A 22,468-nucleotide genomic window follows, 5' to 3' on the forward strand; every position below is an offset into this window, starting at 1 on the left:
TTCTGACAATTTCTTAACTTCAAAAAATATTTATCATTATGATCAGTGTCCATGACTCTTCAATATTAAAAGTGTGATTAACTCTTTTACACCATTTGTACAGTAAGTAATTTCAAATTCCTTGCCAGATTCGATTCATTCTTCTATGTTACTCATCAGTAACAATTAGCTGGGAACTCGGTATGAGCCACAGGACCCTACTCAGCACTTTTTACAAACAAGACTCTATTCCTCACCATACGCCTGCAAAGTAGTCTTACCCTGTTTTACAAACGAGAAAACTAAGTATCAAAATGTTTACGTCACATCAAGACTGAATTCCTAAGTGCTGGAGCCAGACTCTAATCCAGGTCCACCTGGGTAAGGTCTGTTTGCTCTTCCCAGCGCCACAGACTCCCCTTTATGCCAACCTTGTTTATGGGTTTAAAAAAAAAATCTCCCCCTCTTTTTCCTCCAGAAATTTGTATTTAGGACTGGGAGATGAGAATAAAGTTATTTCCAGGAATTATTTCTGTGAATACCATGGCACAATTTTCTCCAAATTCTTCTCGGTTTGACTTATGATATTTCAAACATGAATATTAAAAATCACATCACTGACTCAAGACTCAAGACTTAAAGGCATGCATTAATCACCACGAAGTATTTCCTACAACAATACTAAAGACTCTGAACACAGCAAACATCCAAAAGCTGGAGTAGTATATTGGTAAAAGTATTGCCAAACAGTATTTCTTTGCACTAAGTGTAAACACAACTTTCTAAGAATAAAACTACGTGAAGCTCAAAATTGTTTAGTTATGTTAGAATTCTCCACTCTAAATACTGGAATCAACCAGAAAAATATATTTGTACATTTTCTTCATAGAGAATATTTTACAACTGCCTGAAGAGGTCATTACTCCATCCTTCTTGAAAGTTATTTTCACTAGGTACAGACTACTCTGCTGGCAACTCTTTCCCAGCACACTAAGATACCATCCCACTGTCTTCTGGCTTCCATTTCTGCTCCTGAGCAGTCCACCATCAGTGTAACTGCTATAGCCACATTAAAGATAATCCATCTTTTGTTCTGCCAACTTTTAAGAGATTATCTTTGTTTCTAGTGTTCTCCATATTACTATGATGTGTCTAGATGTGTGTTTAAAATTCTCAGAACTTCCATAATATAAGAACAGGGAGGGGGACAAAACATAAGGGACTCTTAAATATGGAGAACGAAAGAGGGTTACTGGAGGGGTTGTGGGAGGCGGGATGGGCTAAGTGGGGAAGGGGCACGAAGGAATCTACTCCTGAAATCACTGGTGCACTATATGCTAACTTGGATGTAAATTAAAAAAATAAATAAAATTCTCAGAACTTCTTAAATTGGTGGACTAGTGATTTCCTCAGCCCTGAAAAATGCTCAGCCATTCTCTTTTCAAACACTCCTTCCTTTCCTATTATTTCTCCCTTTTACAATTAGAAAATTGATGAAATACTGTTAGACTTTTTCATTCTATGTTCTCTATATATTGTAATCTCTTTCTTTTTACCCATTTCCTGATCTTTCTGTGCTACCTTCTGTATAATTTATTCTCCCTTATGTCCAGTTCATTGGTCTTCTTTAGTTGTATTTAATCTACTGCTAACAGTATCCACTGAGTTTTTCATTGACTTACCGTATTTTTTATTTCTGTAAGTTTTGTTCAGGTCTTTTTCAAATCTCCTAAGTTTCCTGTTGCCCACTGATATTTTCTATCTTTTTGCAAAGAAAATAGTTCTTTCATCATCTGTCTGATAATTTCAAAATCTTTAGTTTTTGAGAGTTCATCTCTGTCAGTCAGTTGTTTCTGCTGTTTCTTACTCATGGTACCTCGTTTCCTTGTGTGCTTGACTATATTTTATTGTGAGCTAGTTCTTTGGAAAAGTATTTGTGGGAATTTTCTAGGACTGAAGATAAAAATATATTCTACCTGAGAGGACTTTCATTTGCTTCTGCCAGGTACCTAGACCCACCTTTAAATTCACAATTTAAGGTTCTTTTGGACCACCAAGCAACACTGAATTTGAGCTGCAAATCAAGAAGGAAATATTATGTTTATAACTTCTTAGGAAATAATATTTTTTCAAGCCCAAGGGCAAACATTCTTACAGCCTCCTGTGAGCAAGAGCATGAGAAGGGTTTTCATCTTGGTTTAACCATACTCTATGACCAGAGCTCTTTTGGAGTCCAATTTTATAGGGAAGGAATTTCCTATTAGATTCCCCTCCCTGGGCCTTTATGAGCTTTAATACTCTGAGCCTTAGAAGGCCCTCAAAACTAAAGTAAAAGCACCCTAGAAAGTGGGAAATACCCTCAGAGGAAAAGCAGTTTTAATATTCTACTTACTTCTCTGAATTCTGGCTTTCATATACATTTTGGGTGATTTCTTACTGTCATGTTAGCTCTTAAAGAAAAAAAAAATGTCTAGCATTTCTAATTCTTTTCAGGGAATTACTTCATCCATATAATGTAGCTGACCATATTACCTTGTTTTCAATTTTAATAGGTTTCATATTTTTATATTTCAATCACTAAAAGTTTCATTTTGTGGGTAAGTGTAACACTGACACAAGGAACAACTACTCTTTATTCAGCTCAATTCACCGGTACTGTCTAGGACAGAATTTTGCCAAATCCCAAAACAGATCAATTCCATTATATTATAAGACCATTAAGAGATGGAAAAGATTCTGAAATTAATTCCCTAAATAGACATCTGTATAATTGCTATGGAATTTATTAGTCTACTGGGTTTTTTTTCCCAACAGCAATATATATAATATACAAAAATTCTGTATTTGAAGCTACTGGAAGATTAGCTCAAGTGGTAAAAAGATGACAAGTAACAAGGAACTGAGTTCAATCTTATTTCTGCCAAAGAACAGAATAGTAAAGAAAAAGGCTAATATATGGAACTACATAAAAATTTAGTAAGTCTTCACAAGAATTTTTAAAATGTATAAGCAAAATTAAAAGACAAAATTGAAAACATTTGCAATATACATAATGGGCAAAGAGTTAAAATCAACAGCATGCAAAGAGCTCCTGAAAATCAACAACAACAAAACCCAAAATGGACAAAGGGCTTAAAAAGGCATTAAAAAAAATAAGAACAAAAATCAATCTTTCATTGTTTGTCAATAGGTTAACCAAAAACAATGATTTATAACATCTTCTGATAGCAAGTTGTGGGCAAATGTAATTTATACCATGCACTAAAGTTAGAAAAATAATGTTAATTTCTACCCTATTCGGCAGTTTGGCAATAAGAATCAAAATCTAAATTGTGCATTTCCTTTACATAATAACCCCATTTCTTACACACACACACACACACACACACAATAACTTCATTTCTAGTAATATACTTAGAGTAATAATATCAATGCATGAGGACTTATGAAAAATAAAAATAAAAAAATAGAACACAAAACTCATTAAAATTTGGAGTTGTATGCACAATTAAAACTTAAAGTTCAGAAACTGTATGAATAAGAACAAAAAAGTATATCACTATTAAAAAGGGTGGGAATAAAAGTTACTTTTTAAAATTTCACTTTATGGTGTAGTTTGATTTTTCTTTAATTAATGATGTACTATCATGATTCTTGGGAGGTTAAAAGTATAGACAAGATTTAACTCATCCAACAATTTTTGTAGTTTTATTTTTTGTTTATTTTTTTGGTCTGTATAGCAGATGAAATATAGTCACAAATTCTTTGTCACTTTCTCTATCAGGAAATGGAGTTTAATTCTCCTCCCGTTGGATCTGGGCTGACTGTTTAACCAATAAAATATAGCAGAAGTAATGTTCATCAGATTGTCTGCTTCTACTTCCTACCTCTCAGAATGCTTGTTCTTGGGACATTCACTCTCAGAACCCACCACTCATACCTAGGGCACAGAGAAAAGCCTAATGCAGGTGCTCTGATCAACAGCCCCAGTTTAGCTCCCAGCATCAACTACCAACCATGTGAGTAAACTATGTTGGAAGTGGAAACTCTAACCTCCAATGAGCTGACAAAGTGAAACAGAGATAAACTAACCCTACCAAATCTTATACAAATATAAAATCATGAGTAAGGAAATATTACAGTACTAATATTACCATATAATATGGATACCTAATAAATATGAAGGTACTAAGTTTTGGAGTGGTTTATCACACAGCAGTTAAAAACTGTTAACAGTCTCTTGTTTACTGCTACATATTGAGCACTTAAAACAGTACCTGGTATGGGGCACCCACTTTTAATAGTCACAGCTTTGAGAGTATGAGTAAAGATGACATACATGGCCTTGGCATTCACAGAGCAGTCAAAAGTGGGACAAAGACTGTAGGTAAAATGACAATTATAATACATAATAAATGTTATATTATACAACAGCATATTGGGCCAAACAGGAAGGACACAACACAGACTTATTGGTATAAGGAAGCTCCCTAGAGCAATAGCATTTCAGCTAAGACCTCACAAGAGTTAGTAAAAATCAAGAGACAGAAAGATTGGGGCACCTGGCTGGCTCAGTTGGTACAGCATGCTACCCTCGATCTCAGGGATGTGAGGCCCCACACTGGGCATGGAGCCTACTTTAGAGAGAGACAGACAGACAGACAGACAGACTATTCCAGGCTTGAGGCAAGCAAAATCATAAATAGTTCCAAAAACCCAAATATTTCGGTACTTTATAATGAAATCATAGGGGAGGCAGGAGGAGACACAAGACTAAGCAATAGGTGATGGAAGAGTACTGAAAGGTTTTAAGCTATAGAGTCAGAGAATCTACTGAGGGCTTATAAAGATCACGTGGCTCCAGGGACACCAGTCAGAAAACCCTACAGAAACAAAGGCAAAAGATGATGATCTAGAGATCAAGAAGTGAGGGGCACCTGGGTGGCTTAGTTGGTTGAGCGTCTGAGTTCTGCTCAGGTCATGATCTCATGGCTCTTAAGTTCAAGCCCCACTTTGGGCTCTGTGCTGACAGCTCGGAACCTGGAGCCTGCTTCGGATTCTGTGTCTCCCTCTCTCTGCCCCTCCCCCGCTCATGCTCTGTCTCTCTTTCTAAAATAAATACACATTAAAAAAAATTTTTTTTAAAGATCAAGAGATGATATACCAGAGTAGAAGTACTGAAGATAAAGAGACAATGGATTCAAGACTTAGAATCCGAGAGAGATGCCTTTACATAAGGATTTGGGGAAAGGGAGTAAAATGCGTGTGTCTGCCAGATTTTTGACTTCAACAACCAGAAAGATGGTGGTATCATCCACTGAGATAATAAACTTGAGAGGGGGAACAGGTTTTGTAAGAGAAGACAGTTGCAGACGTTATAAATGTGAGTTCTCGGTGGGCCATCCAAAAGTGGAATCATCCAGTAGGCAAACAGACACACAGGTCCAAAGCTCAGATAAGAAATCAGGATTGGAGAGCTAAGATAACAGACTTTCTTCAGAAGCTTTTTCTCACTCTGTAATATTAATCTCTCACTATCTCCTCAGCCACTCAGATATTACTCTACAGTTCTCTGACAGTTTGTCTTTATGATCTCTCATTTTGTTAATGCTTCCACAACAGTGGTTTTATGTTATGAAGAACCCCAAGTTTAATCAGTGTTTTATCACATCCTTTGCTAGGCAGGATGCATGGTGGCCACTAGTGAAGGCATTATGCAGGTAGTTTTAGTGACAAGAAGGAAGGTAATTAGGGATACTGATCAGGACTACTTCAAAGACTGGGGGAAAGCATCTGTACTCCTAACCAAAGTATCAAGGAGGTAGTGGAGCTATTCTCTGAAAGAGAAAATAAAATATATCTTGAGAACAAATACGAAGCCAGAAAACCATTAAAAGGGCAAAGAAGTACAAAAGGATAATCAGAGAACAGAGAGGGGGCCAGAGAAAAAAGGACTGACATACCAGGCACTTCCCCATCCCTACCTTTCCTATTCTATCCTATCTTCACTGCTTCCTGGTCTATTTATCACTTCCCAATGGCTTCCATTACACTCAGTTTTGACAATTACATAATTTGGATTGGCGAACTTTAAGTAGACCATACCAGGACCATAGCTTGAAAAGAAAAATCATAAAAAGTACAAAATTACACCACCTGACCAGAGAATGAAAACCATGATACCTAATAATGCAACTAGGCAAACCCAACGTTGCACAGTTTGATCTCTATAGTCTATCAGTATTTCCTTTTGATTTCTGCCAAATCACATAGAAAAAAATCTTCAAGCTCTCCTAAGGAGATAAAAATGTAAAACTTCAGAATAATTGCTTGGGCAGTGGAGCTAGACAGCCACAATTATAAAAGAAGCTGTAGGCACTTTAAGTTAAAGTACCAGAGCGTTATGTATATTACCACAAGTATTTTGACATAAAAGTAGAATCACAAAAGTTTTGAGCCAGAAGGTCCTTAGAGATTATGCCTTCTGACTGCTGTAACAAAGTATCATAGACTAGCTGGTTTACAAACAACAGAAATTGATTTCTCACAGCTCTGGGGACCAAACTCTGAGATCAGGGTGCCAACCGGGTCAAGTTCTGGCTAAAGGCCCTCCCCCAGGTTGCAGGCTGCTGATTTCTCATCGTAGCCTCACGTGCCAGAGAGAAGAAACAGACTCTCTTTTGACTCTTATAAAGGCACTAATCCCATTCATGAGGGCTCCACCCTCATCACCTCATCTAATGCTCTAATTACCTCCCAAAAAGTCTCACCACCTAATACCATCACATGGGAGAGTAAAGATACAGCATTTCAACATACAAATTTTGGGAGGTGACATTGAGTACATAACAGAGATCACTTGGTAAAGTGGTTTTCCAAATATTTTAAAATCCATCTGAGAGCTGAGTAGATCAATTCACAGTAATACCATATAAAATATCATTTTTCAAGTCAATGAAATTAAGAAAATCATTCCAGCACAGCTTCCATAAGTGAAAATTAATCATGGGAAAATAAAAAACAAATAAAAAAACCCACAGAAATGACCAGCTTCTGACAGTAGGCTTATCTACTTGGAAAATGTAAAAGAATCAACTGAAAAGTTGTTATAGTAGACAGATTCAGAAAGTGACTGGTTACAAAATACACACACAAAAAAAATCAATAGCTCTTCTATTTACCAGATATAGTAGAAAACACACACACACACACACACACACACACACACACACACACACAGGAAAATCTTATTCCCACCAATAAAAAATTAAATACAGTGGAACTGAATAGAAGACCAAATGATAAAGCTTCTGATAACAATCGAGAAAGAATAAATCATTCATTCAGTACTACTAACAAAACTCGCTAATCAAAAGCTTAAAAATCTAGTACCCTCTACTTCACATTATACAACTAAACATGTTCTGGAATAACTGTAAATTCAAAATTTTAAATTGAAACATAAAAATAGTTTAAAATATAAATTCATAGCTATATAAACATAAGGTAGGAAACGCCTAGAAGATTCATAAAGGAACAACAAGATTTAACTACATAAAATGTTAAAGCCTACAAGAAGACAGAGAAGGAGGTATAAAGTCAAGTATACCCAAATAAAGCTGTTAAAGAAAATACCCAATAACAGCAAGTGCAGGGCCTCTCAAACAGTTTTGTAGGAAAGGGTAAAGTGGTACAACCTTTCTGATAAGCGATTTGGTCATGTGTATCAAAACTGCTAAACATGGGCATATCTTTTGACCTACTAATAATTCCACTCGCAAAAATTTTTCCTAAATAATAATGTATAGGCACAAAGAGATATTAGCTACAATAACGTTCAGTGTAGCTCTGCTTGTCATATAAAGATTGAAAGGAATCTAGGTGTACAAGAATGGAGGACTACTAATAGTACATTCATACAATGAAACAGTATGGGGCCACTAAAAATTGTGTGGAAGAATAACATCATTAGTAACATAAAATATTAAGGGAAAAACAAACAAGTAACAAAATAGCATAAATCCACTTTTAGTTTAAAAAGATAGGTCTATCAACACATCCACATGTTCATCCATATATACTTACCACACACACACACACACACACACACACACACACACAACACAGGATAAATAGGTTAAAATTAACCCCTAAACTATTAAGAGTAATGAAGGTTGGAGAGGGGAGGCAATTTATCCCAAGCCCCACACATATCTACCTACCAAAAGGAGCATTCTTACTACAAGACTCTTGGACTTCATAAAAAGAAGTCTAGTTTAATCAAGGCAGTAGACAAAGACGGAAATAGTGGTGCCATCTGCCCATCTCCCATCAACACCTTCTCTCCCAACCCCCACCAAGGATCCAGGGCAATCAATCCACCATCTCACTCCAGGGTGGCAAGAGATGTAGTGTTAGTAATTCCTCTTGGATTCCTGCAAGGTAGCTACTAGAACACCTCCTAAGGTACCTATTTTGGGAAACTTAAGGGGTTGATTCTGATCCCCACTAATTACCAGCAAACAGAATGCACACCTCTACAGCCAGGATCTGTAACTTCGGCTCAGTCTTCTTGCAGGATTGTATCACCCAACTCCATCAGAAAGCAGATACATCTCCCCCAAGGAGATTATATGAGAAGTGGGGGGCTTACCTCTCACTAATCTAATTATTCTGAAGATCCATTATTTAGAAGTGGAAACCTAAACTGCTTTTGGTTCAACCTTTTATCTTACTTAGATGTGTTAGTCAGAAAAGCCTTCAGGAAAAAGGTTACCTTGTTCAAGACTTGAAAATTGTAAACCAATCCTAAACCACCACCAAAGACATCTTTTATTTCTACAGCCTTTCTTCCTTGTTTTGAAAAATCTGAGTGGCCAAACCATATTTATTCATATTTAATTCTCCAAAGGGATAAGAACATTACTATACCAATTTTGTTTTTTTCTCATGTTTATTTATTTTTTAGAGTGAGAGAGAGCAAGAGAACGTGAGCAGGGGAGAGGCAGAGAGAGAGGAAGACAGAGGATCTAAAGTAGGCTGAGATCATAACCTGAGCCAAAGTCAGATGCTTAATGGACTGAGTCACCTAGGCGCCTCCCCAATTTCGTATTTTTATCCAAAAAGTACAAACAACTTCTGTTTTCGGGGCCCACACAGGTTTATACCAAATAAATGTACAATTTCCATTAAGTTCATTCAAATAGTCTTCTTCATGTGGACATGATCAACCACACGGCAGACGATCCATAGTAAAACACGGTACCTAACACATGATAGCATTAACGATGTGTCAGACACTAAGTATTACATATGTATACGTACATATATGCTATACTAATATATATAAACATATACACACACATCTATTCATTTAATCCAAAAAACAACTTTGTGAGGTACTATTACTATCCTCACTTCAAAGATGAGAAAAGTGATGCACTATGAGGCTAAGAAACTGGGCAGCATGACATTACAACAGACATCACAACAAAGTATGAACTTTGAGAAAACATTTACAACCGGGCTTTGTTGTTATACTGACTTCCTACCTAAACTTCATTATTATCCCCGTTAATGAAAAACTAATGCTACTGCAATCAGCCCATAGGCCCTCCCTTCTCACTTCCCCCTCCCACAAAAGCTCATTTCTCAAGTTCCAGTACACACACTATAGTATTACTGCCATTCTAACCATCTGTCCACGTTAAGAGAAATGTCTTAGACCAGGTGTATAAGCACCACTCCCCAGACTGGTGCTAATACAGAACAAAACTTCCAATGGTCTGAGACAAAAGGGGATGGGGGACAGATGACATATTAATTTTCTTATGAAAACCAATTATTTAACGTTTATTCTGAGGTTGTCCTTAGTACTTACTCAGTGTTAAAATATGATAACAATGACTCATGCTTAGAATGTTATCATCCTCACCGGCTAAATAAAAAAATTATTTTTTTTTAATGTTTATTTTTGAAGGAGAGAGACAGAGCATGAGCGGGGGAGGGGCAGAGAGAGAAGGAGACACAGAATCTGAAGCAGGCTCCAGGCTCCGGGCTGTCGGCACAGAGCCCCAAACGGGGCTCAAACTCACAAGCTGTGAGATCATGACCCAAGCTGAAGTTGGACGCCCAACCAACTGAGCCACCCAGGCGCCCTAATGTTTATTTATTTTTGAAAGAGCATAAGTGGCAGAGGGGGAGAGAGAGGGAGACACAGAACTCTTAGCAGGATCCAGGCTCTGCACTGTCAGCCCATAGCCCAACGCGTGCCTCAAACCCACGAATGGTGAGATCATAACCTGAGCCGAAGTCGGATGCCTAACCAACTGAGCCACACAGGCACCCCCCCTTACTGGCCAAATAAAAAGTCAGTGACCCCATCAATCCCCCCCAAAATCCTAAACGTTACAATAACAAATATAAGCTGCATCTATTATGTATGCATAGAGGGGGGCAGGCAGTAGAAGATGAAAGAGAGGCATAGGCAAAAAATGAACTGAAAACTAGCAGAGCCGAAAGGAAGCAGACGCTACTTTCACATTTAACAATGACTTACAGACTTGAAAGAGACTGGTCCAGGTAACAGGTGCAAACAAAATAAAGCTTTTCAATATTTCAGTATCTTATTCAGAAAAGAGTACAAGCATTGAGGCAAGTTTTCATTTTATGGGATTGCATTTCATGGAATACAATGGGGGAAATTTTTTAAAAGATGACAAATATGGATTTAACAATGGAAAGCAAAACTCATAATTCTCAACAATACTAGGGAAAGGGGATTTTAAAAAGTATCAATTTATTTTCTTTCCAAAAAGCTGCATAGAGGGGCGCCTGGGTGGCTCACTCAATTAAGCGTCCCACTTCAGTTCAGGTCATGATCTCACGGTTCATGTGTTCCAGCCCCGCATCAGACTCTGTGCGGACAGCTCAGAGCCTAGGGCCTGCTTCAGATTGTGTGTGTGTGTGTGTGTGTGTCTGTGTGTGTGTGTGTCTCTCTCTGCCCCTCTCCCACTCATGCACTATCTCTCAAAAATAAATAAACGTTTAAAAAAAAACGTTTTTAAAGCTGCACAGAGAAGATTGTTAAAGCATACACTCTAGAGCCAGCCAGCCAGAGGCCCAACTCTGTTAGCATAGGACTTTTACCCACTCTCTGCTTTAGTTTCCTTAAAGATTGTTACAATTAGAGGAGTTAGACAGTAAAGTGCTTAGAAGGCTGGCACTAGTGCTTCAAAAGTACTGTCATAAATATTACTTAATAACAAGAAAAAACAATGGTAAAGTAAGGACTAGAATGAAGACTATAAAAATTACAGTGCTAAAAGTAGTCGAGGTTACTGTTTAAAAAAGTTCTTAAAAAGTTAAGTACAACCATTTTTTTTTAACGTTGATTTATTATTGAGAGACAGAGAAACACAGAGCATGAGCAGGGGAGGGGCGGGGGAGACACAGAATCTGAAGCAGGCTGCAGGCTCTGAGCTGTCAGCACAGAGCCTGATGCAGGGCTTGAATTCACAAACCCCGAGATCATGACCTGAGCTGAAGTCGGATGCTTAACTGACTGAGCCACCCAGGTGCCCCAAGTACAACCATTTTTATTTACATAAAGTATGAGGTTAAGTAGGACTTTTCAACTTTTCAATTTACTTTTATTAATTAGATTAGGAAAACATCTGAATCCATTTAGGATAACCTCAACAGGTGGAGACCCTAAATTCTTTACAAGATTGCTTCCAAAGCTCAGGAATGCATTGCTCAACGGAGGCTGCATCTGGGAGAAGCAGCACACACTCAATACTCTCACCAATAAAAGAAAACTTCCTCCCAGCAATGGATTCAGAGACACACAGGCTATAAGCTGATAAAACCTAACTACCCGTAGCTGAGTCCGTCAGCCAGAAGTATACTAGGCTTCCACGGAAAAATTCACAGGCCAGGTGATGTATGCACCACAGGATGCACACCTGGTACCTCCACTCCTCCAGGTTGGGGCATCTCACCCTCCGTCTGCTATCCCTTCCCTGGGATTCCAACATAGCCTGCTCACTGTTCATAAAGGATCTCCCTAACACAAGCTTTTGCAGTTCATCCTGCCATCTACCCCTTCTCTCAAGCCACCTCTACACTCAGGATGAATTAAGGAACGTTTTCATTGACATATCACTTTATTTCTCAGCACACACATTATCCAATTCCTTGCTATTCAAGAATTGTTCCTTGTCTAGCAGCACCAAGGAGCTCATAAGATATGCAGAATATCAAGATGCATCACAGATCTACTAAATCAGAATTTGCATTTTTAAACCAGATCCCCAAGGGATTCCTGTGCACATTAAGGTTTGAGAAGCACTGCTCTGACTCTACTGCAGGTAGCTGTAAAAAATTTTAAATACTCAAGTTTACATTTGAATTTAGAGATACAGCATGAAAATTCCAAGACATGTAATCAGAAAAGCTCATTAAGAAAAATGACCAGCATATAAATGAACTTGAGTGTACAGATTTTTAACAATGCCTACATTTAACACTTCCTGCTTTCAGTCAGTATTTTTCGGCCCAAAGCTGTTCAACCTGTACGCTACTACTGAGATTTAGTCCAATTTGGGGTTGACGGATACAGCTCATTCCCGAAAATCATCATTCAGAAAAAAAACAAACAAACACCCTAAAGGATGTGAACTTTATATCATTTTCCTGAAACTAAAAACTACTTAAGAGCTGGTACTGAACAAACTCTAGATCATTTGCAGAACCGAAAATTGTTTAGGTTTGTGTTCGTTTTTTGCAGGAAAAGTAGGAGGGATCAACTTTCACAAAGTTTCTCTCAGATCCTTAAAGGCCTCAACTTGCACGTTCTTACAGGTGAACAAACTTAAGTCCCACTAAAATAAGGTCACGTTTCTTTCCTCAAAAACGAGAAAGGTTTCGCTAGTCTAAAGGCTGCATTTTAAAAGGTTTGGGGATTACGGGTCCCTTTTGCTTCCGGCCTGTGAAGGAAACGTGTTGCCTAGGCTGAAATGAACAGGGAAATTTACCAAGTAGGAAGTTGAGCCCGTCCACCCACCAGGCTCTACCCTCTCGCTGCAGTTGGCCTTGCAGCCTAGACCCCAACCTCTCGAAGGAGGGAAGGCGGGCTGGCCGACTGGGGGAAGCAACCTCCTCTCCGTGCCCGCCCTGGAGCTAGAGGAGCCTCCCTCCCGCCACCCAGCCCCCACGCCGATCCGGGAGGCGCACAAACGGGGGCGGTGCGACTACCCGTTCGCGGCGACAGCAGCAGCAGCACCCTCAGGCCCTCCCGGGAGGCGGCGGCAGCTGCAGCAGCGGTGCTGGGAAAGGCGGGACTGGTCCTAAGAAGCTGAGGGGGAGGCCGGGGCGGGAGCGACTGCATGTGGGGGGCTGCACTGGAGAGAGGCGGAGGCGCTCAGGGGGCTCGGGCTTTTTTACGATTATCATCATCATCTTGTTTTACCTGTGGCGTAGAAGGGCTCCCCAGCTCCTATTCCCTGAATCCTCCTCCTCCTCCCCTCCTCTTTCTCTCTCTCTCTCCCTCAGTCTCTGCCGGGCGCTCGTGGAACCGGCCGGGCCCGGCCGGACCAGAAAGAGAACAGGGCGGGAGGGGGTGGCGGCGGCGGTGACCAGCGACCACGTGACCACGCTCGCGCCGTAACGGCGGCCGCCTCCTGCCGCGCGCCCTCCCCGCGCTCCACCTCTAATAACCCCGCGGCTCGAACGCCCAGGACGTTTGTGCGCAGGCGCCCGCCCGGCCTAGAGGCTGCGCGAGCGCGCAGCGCGCTCGCTCTCAGGGCCAAGTCTGCGGGCCCCTGAGAGGCGCGACGTGCGGAGGGAGCCACAGGCCAAACTACTCTGCTGAGCCGGCCATCTGCCAGGGCGCATGCGCGGGAAGTCTTTGCCCCCCCCCCCCCTCCCCACACACACCCCGCCTCCCTTCTCTGCTCTTTCTCATTTCCCTACCAGCGCGCGGCTGTAGGATTAGGAACCTGCTGAGGGGACTTACCACTCACACTCACTACCACCTTCCCGGGATGGGACTGAGAGTAAGAGATGACAGCCTCTGAGAAATTCCTGAGAGGCTGGTCCTCCTACCTCAAAATTTACGTTTCCTTGTTGCATGTAAATGGCCTTCCGTTCTACTAGCTGAGTAGACTCCTATCCATGCTTCAGGACCCCGGCTGTTACTTACTTTGGTGAAACATACACCACTCTGCTTTGGGGAAGTCATTAACATTTTGTGCAGACCTACTTTAGTATAACCCAGAACGAAATAATATATTACAATCATTTCTTTACAAACCCACAGTACTAGGCTTGGGTTTTATCTCTTACTCATAAAACCTAGGACAGTAAGTATGTTCAGCATTGTGGTATCTCAGTAAAGTCCCGATGACTGTCAGCACACAGGCAATACCTAAACTCTAAGTCTCCATGCCCTTCACCTATGCTTACTCATGATTTAAGATTCCCTTTAACCCTAGCGCTCAGAATGCCTGGTGTTTGTTTCTGGAATATGAAAGCCTTTGAATGGTGATGCTAATTAGAGTGGTAAATGCTTCACCTAGTAAAAAAAGATTTATGGTCTTTTATTAGCCTGTCTTCACAAAGAGCTCCAAAAGAAACTGATACTGTTGAGTCCAGAAGAAGACAGAAAGATCAAATTTCCAAAAGTTAGCTACCTTCTGTGGAGGGTCCCTGTGTGGGAGACCTTTGTTCACAAACACTCCCCTTCACATAGGGATTCCCTCTCTTTCTGTTGGCCCTCTTTGTTGCAGAAGCTGGTTAAGTCAATGGCTCTGACCATATCTAATCTGGGCAAATAATTAAAATGTAAAAACTTGCTAATTGGCAGTTCTGGTTAAGTCCAGTCATCCTTACCGTGATGCTAGCTGAATACCGAGCTGATGTTCATGAAACATAACTAACAACAAAGTTAAAGAAAATGTCGGAGTCAATGTTAAGCAAGGAACAGTATTAATGAGAGCTTCTGAGAAACCAGGAAAATCACAACCCTCAAGACTCCAATCTGATATGTCTGAAACGTTGATGGACTCTCCTCTACATTTACCAATGTGTGCACATGCCCAGTGATCCTACCTGTTGGTTGCAGCTACCACCTAGGATATGCTAGTAGCATCCTATTCTAAATATCCAGTCCAAGGTTCAGACTCTATGAGAGACTATTTTGGTGGCCCACAATGAACCATGCCTCCCCAGTATCTATGCCTTTGTGTAACATTCTCCCTTTGAATGTGGGCTGGATCTGTTACTGCTTTAAACAAAAGAATGAGGCAAAAATGACTGCCAGTTCAGGCTGAGGCCCTAAGAAGACTTTGCAGTGACAACGTTGAAATTTACTGGAGCCTATACTCATGGAAAACGGAAATGACTAAGAAATCCCACACACACACACACACACACACACACACACACACGTGTTTGTGTTCTGGGAAATGGCTTACCACAAAGAACCACCCTTCCCCATATGACTTAGATGAAACTTTGTCCACTCTCTCATAACACTAGCAGATGACTCCTTGTTCACCTGTGATAAGGCCAAATACAGACCTTTCCCTTTTTGTCTAAACCTGTTGACAAGGCCAGGCACAAACCCTTCAACTTTCTTTGTCTCATAGATGATTAGCTGAGATTAGAACTGTTTGTCCCCTTAAAATTAGCTAGACACAGATATCAACACATCCTGGCTGATTAAGACATCCCCTGATTACAAAACAATTCTAACTGATGTAGGCTGGCTGGTCCAAGGACCCAAAAGAGGTCCCACAAGACAGGCCAAGAGAGTCTTTGGCTTTGCACAGGATAGAAATCAAACATAAGCCAAGAGGAAGTGACAGCAGAGTTTACTGAAGACATAGAAAGAGTGCAGACAGTATCTGGGAGTCTCAGAAAGGGAAAAAAAAAAATGAGTCTTGTCTTTACTTGGTGTCTGTGTTTTTACTGAGGATTGTGGACTCATGTGCATGTCTTCTCAGGCATTCAGGAACAAAGATGAGTATTTAAGTGTCCTCCATAAGTCATTTATGACCTGGAGCTAGGGGTCTTAGAAAAATGTTCATAATGACACGCCTGGTCACTCCTTAGATGTTATCTACTGTGCTGGAAGACTCCAAAGAAATCATTGAATCCTTGACCTTTATAAGGAGGACATACATTATCTGTACCACAAGACATGTGTAGGGTGGGGGTGTAGCAAGAATAGAGGCAGCAAAAAAGCCATCTTTCATAGGGTCCCTTCAGATTCCCTATCTCACAACTATAAGCATCCGTTGATAACCTCTCTATAAAAGTTCAAGTTGCTCTTATACTCCAATCTTCAAATCTGGGTACTCTCTCCTTTGCAATAGTCTGCATAAAATCTATTTTCCTTGTTTGTTCTGTTTATGTTTTTGACGACAGCTTCCATTTTCCCCCTTTGGAGGTAGTACCATGTAAGAAATCTAACTACTCTGAGGCTACCATGATGTCAGAAGTCTAACCCCAGTCATTTTGAGAGGCCAAATAGAAGAAAACTCAGGCCCCTGGCTAACAGCCCTAGATGTGCTCCCACTGGGCACAGCCAACTTGGCCACACTTGTAAGTGAGCCATCTTGGAAGTGGATCCTCCAGTCCCATCAAGTTGCCCCAGCTGACACCACATGGAGCAGAAACAAGCTATTCTCCACCACGCCCAAATCGCAGAATTGTGGGCAAATAAATAAAAGTGTTGTGTGAAACCACTCAGTTTTGTGGTAGTTTGTCAGGTAGCAATAAGTAACCAGAATAGACCTATATCTCCAGCTGCCTGCTAGAGATGTGTCCCAAGAGTTCCCACAGGCAACTCAAACACAACCTGCTCCAACTGAGTTTTGCAAATCCCCTCCAAACCTGCCTATTCTCCTATATCCTCTACCTCTGCTGATGATGCATTTATCCCCCAACTCACACCAGGGCCCCAAACAGAAAACCTGGAAAATTTCTCTGACTCCTCTTTATCCTACAACATTCAGTCACCCACGTAATGGGCTTTCTTCCCCAGGCCCACCCCCTTCTCACTTCAGATGCTCTTCATCTCTCTCCTGAACTACTGAGGACTAGTCAGGGAAAAGTCATACATGTACCTAGATTAGTTTAGAGGTTTATTGTCAGCCAGGGAGGGAGGACACGGAAAACCAGCCTAGTCATCTCCCATCACCTGCGTTGGGTGGTTTCACGCTGGGAGGCCCGGTTGGCGTTTTGGAGAACCACAGAATGACTCCATAACTTAGGTCACAACAGTAGCTCTAGGGATTCAGCTTCTCTCTGGCTCCTCACATCCTTAATCTGCAAAAGAAAACCTGAGGGGTCCGTCAGTCTCCAGTTGCTACAGAGTACCCTGACAGAGCTGAGACTGGTCTGCAGCCTAATCAAGGAAAAAGAAACTAAAGTAATAAAGCTGATGATTAATAACTCCATAAAATATAAACATTGTATGAAAATTCATTTTGAGTTATGCTACTTATAATACAATTCATATTTTGAGGTAGAAACATTAAATTTGAATCAGCATCAGCATTCTTAGAAAAAATAGCAATTGAGACACTTAATTTTGCTGCAGCTTGGTTCTTTGCTTTGGCATCAATGTGCGTTCTCTGTCTCAGGACATGGCAGAAAATGAAGCACACACACACACATGCACGCACACACAGAAATGCAGGTGTTCTCTGGAAAAAGTAGAAACCCTCTCCTAGGCCTCTGTCTCTGGGGACACTCAGCCTGGACCTTTTTGGCCAGGCCAGTATCTGCACCCCTTCTCCTGGCTCTTTTCTCTTTCACTTCACTCAGCTCACCTAGGTAAATAAGCCACATTCAGATCTTGAAACCGCCATAGGGACCTAGACTAACATGGTAACAAGATACATATTCTGAAACATGGCAGTGAGAAGAGTATGGTAAGCATGCTCTGTGTGTGGAGCTGGTATTAGGAATCATGTCCTCCCTTAGTAAGTACGCTGTGCAGCATCTTGGGAAACAACTTGCTCAGATCTTCTGCTATAAGGAACACAGTTGGCTTTCAGCCTTGCCTATTGCCTGGCCAGATCCAGCACTGTGTTTATGCTGAGATATTTCCCCTTGGCTTGTCCCAGTCAGTGATTGAGCACACAAAGGGCATTAGTGCAGACCCATTCTTAAGGAATGCAGGATTCCTCTAAGGGGCAGCTTTGACTTAAAGATTCTCCCTACGCTGGTCAAAACTTTCTTAAGGCTGCCTGCAGTCTTAAGTTCTTCTTGGTTAATCTACCTTCCTTCCCCCTTAGCTTTTACAGTTGTCGCCCTGCATTGCGGTCCGAAGGCTCTCTCTAGCTCAGCTTCCATTTCCTTCTCTCTATCGTTCACTGGTAATTCTCCCAATAAAACTTCTGTTCATCCAATCCCATTGTGGTGTCTGCTTCTGCGAGGACCAAAATTGAAACCTACCTTCCAGGTAGGACTACTTCTGGCCCATCCTCAGACTAGAGCTACAGGGGATAGTTATGAGTAATACCAAGAAATCTAAACTCTTTAATTCTTTTGTGTTTGGCGTTTTGAGAAACTTCATCTCCTAGAGGCATCAAGTAAATTGGCTAAGCCTGGGTAGAAATAACAATAAGCTAAAGCCTTCACTTAAGAAAGATAGTTTGAGTTATTTTTGACCATAAAGATAATTAAGATCATGATAAAGATTGTGAAACTAATAGTAAAAGTTTTTAAAAGTTTTGCAAGATAACAATAGCCATTTGGCTACTCCCCTCCACATCCTGTGTTCTTATAGTGGATAGCTTGGGAGCTGTTTGTTCCAAAGCTTAAGAGCTATCTCCCACAACCTTCAGTCACCTTTCTCTTTCCCCACCTCCAACCTCAATCAAGAGCCTGAAACAAGCAGGGCTAAACAGCTCCTCTTTCTGAGAGAATTGAGAATTGGGTTTAAAAGCAATGGGTTAGTCTTTGCGTGTGGCTAGAACTGTAACAGCCCCAAGGAGTAGGCCATTTCATCAGTCAGTGTCTGACTGGAGGCTAGAATCCATTTACATTATTTACAACCAAGGAAATTTAATACAGGGAATGAGTTATACAGGTAATTGAGGGGCTGAGGACCAAACAAGTAATGAGGACGTTGCCCTGAGATTAGCAACAGCAGAGGGGAACTATACCATCCCATAGCTGAAGTGATGTGAGAAAGAGATCATGTCACTGGGGCTCCAGGGCTGGGATCATCAGATGGAATCTACACCATGGTAATAAAGAGTCTGAGTGGTTGCATGCAGAGAAAACTACTTAGGGTAGCTTTGCTCAGAGGCATTTACAAGGTTCCCCCCACCCCAACTGGCAACCACAAGGACAGGGACATGGTCAATTGTCTAAAGAAAGGTCATGACTATTTGTCAAATGGGGACAAACAACACATGTTTACTACATTCCTTCTATTAGTTACATAATTTCAAATGCTCTTACCTAATGTGAAATAATTATCCATTTACTAACCCTGTGATTAAAGAGTAGGTATTAGTAGGTGCTCAACCAACTGATTAGTGATATTAGGCTTAAAGTCATTTTAACTCTCATCTCAGTCATGGAAAAACAAAACTGACATTATTCTACTGAAAACCTACCAAAAAAAAAAAAGGAGAAACCAAAGACTGATTTATATGTAGTGTCTGCATACCTATGTGTAAATGACAGCTGGCTGCTCTTCCCTTCCACGTTTATTTTTCTCTTCTTTCATTGGAATTGACTTTTAGCTGGGCACATGGTCCTCTCTGGAGACAGCATTTCCCATTCTGCCTTGTGGCTGGGTGTGGCCATGTAACTTTGTCTTCATCTATGAAACGTAAGAAGATGCATTGTGTACATTTTCCACGTTACTTGCTTAAAAGAAAATTGCTTGCTCTAGACTGCCTATTTTTTATTCCTGCCACCTGGAACACAGACATGGTAGAGCTTGGTAGTTGGCAGAGCAACAAGATGGGAGGAAACCAGGCCCCTTCATGGAGAGCTGTCTCCCAACCCAACCCCTTTAAAAGATACAGAAATAAATTTTGACATATTAATTAATTAACTAATTAATTAAAAGTCCAAGTTAGTTAACATATAGTATAGTATTGGCTTCCAGAGTAGAATTTAGTGATTCATCACTTACATATAACACCCACTGCTCATCTCAACAAGTGTCCTTCCTTAATGCCCATCACCCGTTTAGCCCATCCTCCCACCCACCTCCCCACCAGCAACCCTCAGTTTACTTTTAAGAGTCTCTTGTGGTTTGGCTCCCTCTCTGTTTTTATCTTATTTTATTTTTCCTTCCCTTCCTCTATGTTCATTAGTTTTGTTTCTTAAATTCTACATATGACTGAAATTAGATATTTGTCTTTCTCTGACTGACTTATTTCACTTAGCACAATACACTCTAGTTCCAGAGTGCCTGGGTGGCTCAGTCAGTTAAGCATCCAGCTCTTGATTTCTACTCAGGTCATAATCTCAGGCGTCATGAGTTTGAGGTCTGCTGTCAGTGTGGAGCCTCTCTGGGATTCTCTCTCTCCCTCTCTCTCTCTCTGTCTTTCTCCCCTCCCTCTCAAAATAAATAAATATTAAAAAAAATAATACACTCGGTTCCATCCATGTTGTTGCAAATGGCAAGATTTCATTTTTTTTTGACTGCTGACTAATAGTCCAGTGTGTGTACACACACACACACACACACACACACACACACACACATATATATAGATATAGATATATATATACCATATATTCTTTATCCATTCATAAGTCAATGGACATATGGACATTTGGGCTATTTCCATAATTTGCCTATTGTTTATAACATTGGTGTAAACATTGGGATGCACGTGCCCATTGAAATCACCACTCCTGTATCCTTTGCATAAATACTTAGAACTGCAATTGCTGAGTCATAGGGTAGTACTATTTTTAATTTTTTTGAGGAAGTTCCATACTATTTTCCAGAGTGGCTACACCAGTTTGCATTCCCACCAACAGTGTAAGAGGGTTCCCCTTTCTCCACATCCTCACCAACATCTTTTTTCATGAGCTGTTCATTTCAGCCATTCTGGCAGGTGTGGCATGGTGTCTCATGTGGTTTTGACTTGTATCTCCCTGATGATGAGTGATGTTGAGTATCTTTTCATGTGTCTGTTAGCCACCTGGATGTCTTTTTTGGAAAAGTGTCTGTTCATGTCTTTTGCCCATTTCTTCACTGGATTATTTGTTTTATGAATGTTGAGTTTGATAAGTTCTTTACAAATTTTGGATGCTAACGTTTTATCCGATAATGTCTTTTGCAAATTTCTTATTCCATTCTGTTGGTTGCCTTTTAGTTTCGTTGATTGTTTCCTTCACTTTGCAGAAGCTTTTTATCTTGATGGGGTCCCAATAGTTCATTTTTGCTTTTGTTTCCCTTGCCTCCAGAGACATGTCTAGTAAGAAGTTGTGGGGTGCCTGGGTGACTCAGTCGGTTGTGTGTCCGAGTTCAGCTCAGGTCATGATCTCACGTTTTGTGGGTTTGAGTCCCATGTCAGGCTCTGTGCTGACAGCTCAGAGCCTGGAGCCTGCTGCAGATTCTGTGTGTCCGCCTCTCTCTGCCCCTCTCCTGCTCTCTCTCTCTCTCAAAAATAAATAAACATTAAAAGAAGAAGAAGAAGAAGGAGGAGGAGGAGGAGGAGGAGGAGGAGGAGGAGGAGGAGGAGAAGGAGAAGAAATTGTTGTTGCTGTGGCTGAGGTCAGAGAGGTTACTGCCTGTTTTCTCCTCTAGGATTTTCATGGTTTCCTGTCTTCCTAAATGATACATTTAGGTCTTTCATCCATTTTGAATTTATTTTTGTGTTTGGTGTAATAAAGGGTTCCAGTTTCATTCTTCTTCATGTCATTTTCCCGTTTTCCCAACACCATTTGTAGAAGAGACTGTCTTTTTTCCACTGGATATTCTTTCTTGTTTTGTCAAAGATTAGTTGGCCATACATTTGTGGGTCCATTTCTGGGCTTTCTATTCTGTTCCATTGATCTATGTGTCTGTTTTGTGCCATACCATACTGTCTAGATGATTGCAGCTTTGTAATACAGCTTGAAGTCCGGAATTCTGATGCCCCCAGCTTTGGTTTTCTTTTTCAACATTACTTTGGCTATTCAGAGTCTTTTCTGGTTCTACACAATTTTATATATAATTGTTTGTTGTAGCTCTGTGAAAAATGGTGGTGTTATTTTGATAGGGATTACACTGAATATGTAGATTGCTTTGGGTACTGTCAACATTTTAACAATATTTGTTCTTCTGATCCATGAGTATGGAATGCTTTTCTATTTCTTTGTATATTCTTCAATTTCTTTCATAAGCTTTCTATAGTTTTCAGTGTACAGATCTTTTACCTCTTTGGTTAGGTTTATTCTTAGGTATCTTATGGTTTTGGTGCAATTGTAAATGGGATCAATTCCTTGATTTCCCTTT

General features: G+C 40.6%; 1 protein-coding gene across 8 annotated transcripts in view; it reads right to left on the reverse strand.

Annotated features, from left to right (window-relative positions):
* The window catches only part of TBC1D5 (TBC1 domain family member 5), a 535,872-nt gene extending 522,182 nt beyond the window's left edge, over positions 1–13,690 (reverse strand). For 4 of the 8 annotated variants that reach the window (XM_078432387.2, XM_078432389.2, XM_078432388.2 and 1 more), the window contains exon 1: positions 13,451–13,690. The gene's annotated coding sequence lies outside the window, so the exon portion shown is untranslated. The remainder of the gene's footprint in view (positions 1–13,450) is intronic. The other 4 variants (XM_078432386.2, XM_078432392.2, XM_078432393.2 and 1 more) reach the window with 4 other exon arrangements.
* Positions 13,691–22,468: the final 8,778 nt, after the last annotated feature.

Source organism: Panthera onca, chromosome C2 (assembly GCF_046562875.1).
Source record: "Panthera onca isolate mPanOnc1 chromosome C2, mPanOnc1 haplotype 2, whole genome shotgun sequence".
Taxonomy (NCBI): Eukaryota; Metazoa; Chordata; class Mammalia; order Carnivora; family Felidae; genus Panthera; species Panthera onca.